Genomic DNA, 7,279 nt, shown 5'->3' with positions numbered 1-7,279 from the left:
ACACCGTGTATGGGCAGTGTCTCTCCGACTGACAGACACCGTGTACGGGCAGTGTCTCCCCGGCTGACAGACACCGTGTATGGGCAGTGTCTCTCCGGCTGACAGACACCGTGTACGGGCAGTGGTAGGGCACGCAGGTCCAGTGGCAGTGTCTCTCCGGCTGACAGACACCGTGTCTCTCCGGCTGACAGACACCGTGTCTCTCCGGCTGACAGACACCGTGTCTCTCCGGCTGACAGACACCGTGTACGGGCAGTGTCTCTCCGGCTGACAGACACCGTGTATGGGCAGTGTCTCTCCGGCTGACAGACACCGTGTACGGGCAGTGTCTCTCCGGCTGACAGACACCGTGTACGGGCAGTGTCTCTCCGACTGACAGACACCGTGTACGGGCAGTGTCTCTCCGGCTGACAGACACCGTGTACGGGCAGTGTCTCTCCGACTGACAGACACCGTGTACGGGCAGTGTCTCTCCGACTGACAGACACCGTGTACGGGCAGTGTCTCTCCGACTGTCAGACACCGTGTCCGGGCAGTGTCTCTCCGGCTGACAGACACCGTGTACGGGCAGTGTCTCTCCGGCTGACAGACACCGTGTACGGGCAGTGTCTCTCCGGCTGACAGACACCGTGTACGGGCTGTGTCTCTCCGGCTGACAGACACCGTGTACGGGCTGTGTCTCTCCGGCTGTCAGACACCGTGTACGGGCTGTGTCTCTCCGGCTGACAGACACCGTGTACGGGCAGTGTCTCTCCGTCTGACAGACACCGTATACGGGCAGTGTCTCTCCGTCTGACAGACACCGTGTACGGGCAGTGTCTCTCCGGCTGACAGACACCGTGTACGGGCAGTGTCTCTCCGACTGACAGACACCGTGTACGGGCAGTGTCTCTCCGACTGACAGACACCGTGTACGGGCAGTGTCTCTCCGACTGTCAGACACCGTGTACGGGCAGTGTCTCTCCGGCTGACAGACACCGTGTACGGGCAGTGTCTCTCCGGCTGACAGACACCGTGTACAGGCAGTGTCTCTCCGGCTGACAGACACCGTGTACAGGCAGTGTCTCTCTGGCTGACAGACACCGTGTACGGGCAGTGTCTCTCCGGCTGACAGACACCATGTACGGGCAGTGTCTCTCCGACTGACAGACACCGTGTACAAGCAGTGTCTCTCCGGCTGACAGACACCGTGTACGGGCAGTGTCTCTCCGACTGACAGACACCGTGTACAAGCAGTGTCTCTCCGGCTGACAGACACCGTGTACGGGCAGTGTCTCTCCGGCTGACAGACACCGTGTACAAGCAGTGTCTCTCCGGCTGACAGACACCGTGTACAGGCAGTGTCTCTCCGGCTGACAGACACCGTGTACGGGCAGTGTCTCTCCGGCTGTCAGACACCGTGTACGGGCAGTGTCTCTCCGGCTGTCAGACACCGTGTACGGGCAGTGTCTCTCCGGCTGACAGACACCGTGTACGGGCAGTGTCTCTCTGACTGACAGACACCGTGTACAGGCAGTGTCTCTCCGGCTGACAGACACCGTGTACGGGCAGTGTCTCTCCGACTGACAGACACTGTTTACGGGCAGTGTCTCTCTGACTGACAGACACCGTGTACGGGCAGTGTCTCTCCGGCTGACAGACACCGTGTACGGGCAGTGTCTCTCTGACTGACAGACACAGTGTACAAGCAGTGTCTCTCCGGCTGACAGACACCGTGTACAGGCAGTGTCTCTCCGGCTGACAGACGCGGTGTACGGGCAGTGTCTCTCTGACTGACAGACACCGTGTACGGGCAGGGTCTCTCCGGCTGACAGACACCGTGTACGGGCAGTGTCTCTCCGGCTGACAGACACCGTGTACGGGCAGTGTCTCTCCGGCTGACAGACGCTGTGTACGGGCAGTGTCTCTCTGACTGACAGACACCGTTTATGGGCAGTGTCTCTCCGGCTGACAGACACCGTGTACGGGCAGTGTCTCTCTGACTGACAGACACCGTGTACGGGCAGTGTCTCTCTGACTGACAGACACCGTGTATGGGCAGTGTCTCCCCGGCTGACAGACACCGTATACGGGCAGTGTCTCTCCGGCTGACAGACACCGTGTATGGGCAGTGTCTCTCTGACTGACAGACACCGTGTATGTGCAGTGTCTCTCTGACTGACAGACACCGTGTACGGGCAGTGTCTCTCTGACTGACAGACACCGTGTATGGGCAGTGTCTCCCCGGCTGACAGACACCGTGTACGGGCAGTGTCTCTCCGGCTGACAGACACCGTGTACGGGCAGTGTCTCCCCGGCTGACAGACACTGTGTACAAGCAGTGTCTCTCCGGCTGACAGACACCGTGTACGGGCAGTGTCTCTCCCGCTGACAGACACCGTGTACGGGCAGTGTCTCTCTGGCTGACAGACACCGTGTACGGGCAGTGTCTCTCCGGCTGACAGACACCGTGTACGGGCAGTGTCTCTCCGGCTGTCAGACACCGTGTACGGGCAGTGTCTCCCCGGCTGACAGACACTGTGTACGGGCAGTGACTCTCCGGCTGACAGACACCGTGTACGGGCAGTGTCTCTCCCGCTGACAGACACCGTGTACGGGCAGTGTCTCTCCGGCTGACAGACACCGTGTACGGGCAGTGTCTCTCCGGCTGACAGACACCGTGTACGGGCAGTGTCTCTCCGACTGACAGACACCGTGTACGGGCAGTGTCTCTCCGGCTGACAGACACCGTGTACGGGCAGTGTCTCTCCGGCTGACAGACACCGTGTACGGGCAGTGTCTCTCCGGCTGACAGACACCGTGTACGGGCAGTGTCTCTCCGGCTGACAGACACCGTGTACGGGCTGTGTCTCTCCGGCTGACAGACACCGTGTACGGGCAGTGTCTCTCCGGCTGACAGACACCGTGTACGGGCAGTGTCTCTCCGGCTGTCAGACACCGTGTACGGGCAGTGTCTCTCCGGCTGTCAGACACCGTGTACGGGCAGTGTCTCTCCGGCTGACAGACACCGTGTACGGGCAGTGTCTCTCCGGCTGACAGACACCGTGTACGGGCAGTGTCTCTCCGGCTGACAGACACCGTGTACGGGCAGTGTCTCTCCGGCTGACAGACACCGTGTACGGGCAGTGTCTCTCCGGCTGACAGACACCGTGTACGGGCAGTGTCTCCCCGGCTGACAGACACCGTGTACGGGCAGTGTCTCTCCGGCTGACAGACACCGTGTACGGGCAGTGTCTCTCCGACTGACAGACACCGTGTACGGGCAGTGTCTCTCCGACTGACAGACACCGTGTACGGGCAGTGTCTCTCCGGCTGACTGACACCGTGTACGGGCAGTGTCTCTCCGGCTGACAGACACCGTGTACAAGCAGTGTCTCTCCGGCTGACAGACACCGTGTACGGGCAGTGTCTCTCCGACTGACAGACACCGTGTACGGGCAGTGTCTCTCCGACTGACAGACACCGTGTACGGGCAGTGTCTCTCCGGCTGACAGACACCGTGTACGGGCAGTGTCTCTCCGGCTGACAGACACCGTGTACGGGCAGTGTCTCTCCGGCTGACAGACACCGTGTACGGGCAGTGTCTCTCCGGCTGACAGACACCATGTACGGGCAGTGTCTCTCCGACTGACAGACACCGTGTACAAGCAGTGTCTCTCCGGCTGACAGACACCGTGTACGGGCAGTGTCTCTCTGACTGACAGACACCGTGTACAAGCAGTGTCTCTCCGGCTGACAGACACCGTGTACGGGCAGTGTCTCTCCGGCTGACAGACACCGTGTACGGGCAGTGTCTCTCTGGCTGACAGACACCGTGTACGGGCAGTGTCTCTCCGGCTGACAGACACCGTGTACGGGCAGTGTCTCTCCGGCTGACAGACACCGTGTACGGGCAGTGTCTCTCCGGCTGTCAGACACCGTGTACGGGCAGTGTCTCTCCGGCTGTCAGACACCGTGTACGGGCAGTGTCTCTCCGGCTGACAGACACCGTGTACGGGCAGTGTCTCTCTGACTGACAGACACCGTGTACAGGCAGTGTCTCTCCGGCTGACAGACACCGTGTACGGGCAGTGTCTCTCCGACTGACAGACACTGTTTACGGGCAGTGTCTCTCTGACTGACAGACACCGTGTACGGGCAGTGTCTCTCCGGCTGACAGACACCGTGTACGGGCAGTGTCTCTCTGACTGACAGACACAGTGTACAAGCAGTGTCTCTCCGGCTGACAGACACCGTGTACAGGCAGTGTCTCTCCGGCTGACAGACGCGGTGTACGGGCAGTGTCTCTCTGACTGACAGACACCGTGTACGGGCAGGGTCTCTCCGGCTGACAGACACCGTGTACGGGCTGTGTCTCTCCGGCTGACAGACACCGTGTACGGGCAGTGTCTCTCCGACTGACAGACACCGTGTACGGGCAGCGTCTCTCCGACTGACAGACACTGTGTACAAGCAGTGTCTCTCCGGCTGACAGACACCGTGTACGGGCAGTGTCTCTCCGGCTGACAGACACCGTGTACGGGCAGTGTCTCCCCAGCTGACAGACACTGTGTACAAGCAGTGTCTCTCCGGCTGACAGACACTGTGTACAAGCAGTGTCTCTCTGGCTGACAGACACCGTGTACGGGCAGTGTCTCTCTGACTGACAGACACCGTGTACGGGCAGTGTCTCTCCGGCTGACAGACACCGTGTACGGGCAGTGTCTCTCCGGCTGACAGACGCGGTGTACGGGCAGTGTCTCTCTGACTGACAGACACCGTGTATGGGCAGTGTCTCTCCGGCTGACAGACACCGTGTATGGGCAGTGTCTCCCCGGCTGACAGACACCGTGTACGGGCAGTGTCTCTCTGGCTGACAGACACCGTGTACGGGCAGTGTCTCCCCGGCTGACAGACACCGTGTACGGGCAGTGTCTCCCCGGCTGACAGACACCGTGTACGGGCAGTGTCTCTCTGGCTGACAGACACCGTGTACGGGCAGTGTCTCTCTGACTGACAGACACCGTGTACGGGCAGTGTCTCTCCGTCTGACAGACACCGTGTAAGGGCAGTGTCTCCCCGGCTGACAGACACCGTGTACGGGCAGTGTCTCTCCGGCTGACAGACACCGTGTACGGGCAGTGTCTCTCCGGCTGACAGACACTGTATACAAGCAGTGTCTCTCCGGCTGACAGACGCGGTGTACGGGCAGTGTCTCTCTGACTGACAGACACCGTGTACGGGCAGTGTCTCTCCGACTGACAGACACCGTGTACGGGCAGTGTCTCTCCGACTGACAGACACCGTGTACGGGCAGTGTCTCTCCGGCTGACAGACACCGTGTACGGGCAGTGTCTCTCCGGCTGACAGACACCGTGTACGGGCAGTGTCTCTCTGACTGACAGACACCTAGTATGGGCAGTGTCTTACCGGCTGACAGACACCGTGTACGGGCAGTGTCTCTCTGACTGACAGACACCGTGTATGGGCAGTGTCTTACCGGCTGACAGACACCGTGTACGGGCAGTGTCTCTCCGGCTGACAGACACCGTGTACGGGCAGTGTCTCTCTGACTGACAGACACCGTGTATGGGCAGTGTCTTACCGGCTGACAGACACCGTGTACGGGCTGTGTCTCTCCGGCTGACAGACACCGTGTACGGGCAGTGTCTCTCCAGCTGACAGACACCGTGTACGGGCAGTGTCTCTCCGGCTGACAGACACCGTGTACAGGCAGTGTCTCTCCGACTGACAGACACCGTGTACGGGCAGTGTCTCTCCGGCTGACAGACACCGTGTACGGGCAGTGTCTCTCCGGCTGACAGACACTGTGTACAGGCAGTGTCTCTCTGACTGACAGACACCGTGTACGGGCAGTGTCTCTCCGGCTGACAGACACCGTGTACGGGCAGTGTCTCTCCGGCTGACAGACACCGAGTGCAGGCATTGACTTTCCGACTGCCAGACACTATGTACAGGCAGTGTCTCTCCGTCTGACAGATACACGGATGTGCAGAGAATCAGGGAGATGGACGTTGTGTACAGGGAACGGAGGGAGATGGACGTTGTGTACGGGGAACAGAGGGAGATGGTACGGGGTACGGAGGGAGATGGACGTTGTATACGGGGAACGGAGGGAGATGGATATTGTGCACGGGGAACGGAGGGAGATGGTACGGGGAACGGAGGGAGATGGACGCTGTGTACGGGAAACGGAGGGATATGGACGTTGCGAACGGGAAACGGAGGGATATGGACGTTGTGTACGGGAAACGGAGGGAGATAGACGTTGCGTACGGGAAACGGAGGGAGATGGACATTGTGTACGGGGAATGGAGGGAGATGGACATTGTGTACGGGGAATGGAGGGAGATGGACATTGTGTAAGGGGAATGGAGGGAGATGGATATTGTGCACGGGGAACGGAGGGAGATGGACTTTGTGTACGGGGAACGGAGGGAGATGGTACGGGGAACGGAGGGAGATGGACGTTGTGTACGGGGAACAGAGGGAGATGGTACGGGGAACGGAGGGAGATGGACGTTGCATACGGGAAATGGAGGGAGATGGACGTTGCGTACGGGAAACGGAGGGAGATGGACGTTGCGTACGGGAAACGGAGGGAGATGGACTGTGTACGGGGAACGGAGTGTGATGGACGTTGTGTACGGGGAACGGAGGGAGACGAACATTGTGTACGGGGAACGGAGGGAGATGGACATTGTGTACGGGGAACGGTGGGAGATGGACATTGTGTACGGGGAACGGAGGGCGATGGACGCTGCGTACGGGAAACGGAGGGATATGGACGTTGCGTACGGGAAACGGAGGGAGATGGACGTTGCGTACGAGGAACGGAGGGAGATGGACTTTGTGTACGGGGAACGGAGGGAGATGGACGTTGTGTACGGGGAATGGAGGGAGATGGACATTGTGTACGGGGAATGGAGGGAGATGGACACTGTGTACGGGGAATGGAGGGAGATGGACATTGTGTTTGGGGAATGGAGGGAGATGGACATTGTGTACGGGGAACGGAGGGAGATGGATATTGTGCACGGGGAACGGAGGGAGATGGACATTGTGTACCGGAAACGGAGGGAGATGGACATTGTGTACGGGGAACGGAGGGAGATGGACATTGTGTACGGGGAACGGAGGGAGTAGGACTTTGTGTACGGGGAACGGAGGGAGATGGTACGGGGAATGGAGGGAGTTGGACATTGTGTACGGGGAACGGAGGGAGATGGTACGGGAAACGGAGGGATATGGACGTTGCATACGGGAAAAGGAGGGAGAT

This window comes from Hypanus sabinus, unplaced genomic scaffold, assembly GCF_030144855.1.
Source record: "Hypanus sabinus isolate sHypSab1 unplaced genomic scaffold, sHypSab1.hap1 scaffold_1039, whole genome shotgun sequence".
Taxonomy (NCBI): Eukaryota; Metazoa; Chordata; class Chondrichthyes; order Myliobatiformes; family Dasyatidae; genus Hypanus; species Hypanus sabinus.
Note: the sequence above shows the minus strand (reverse complement) of the source record.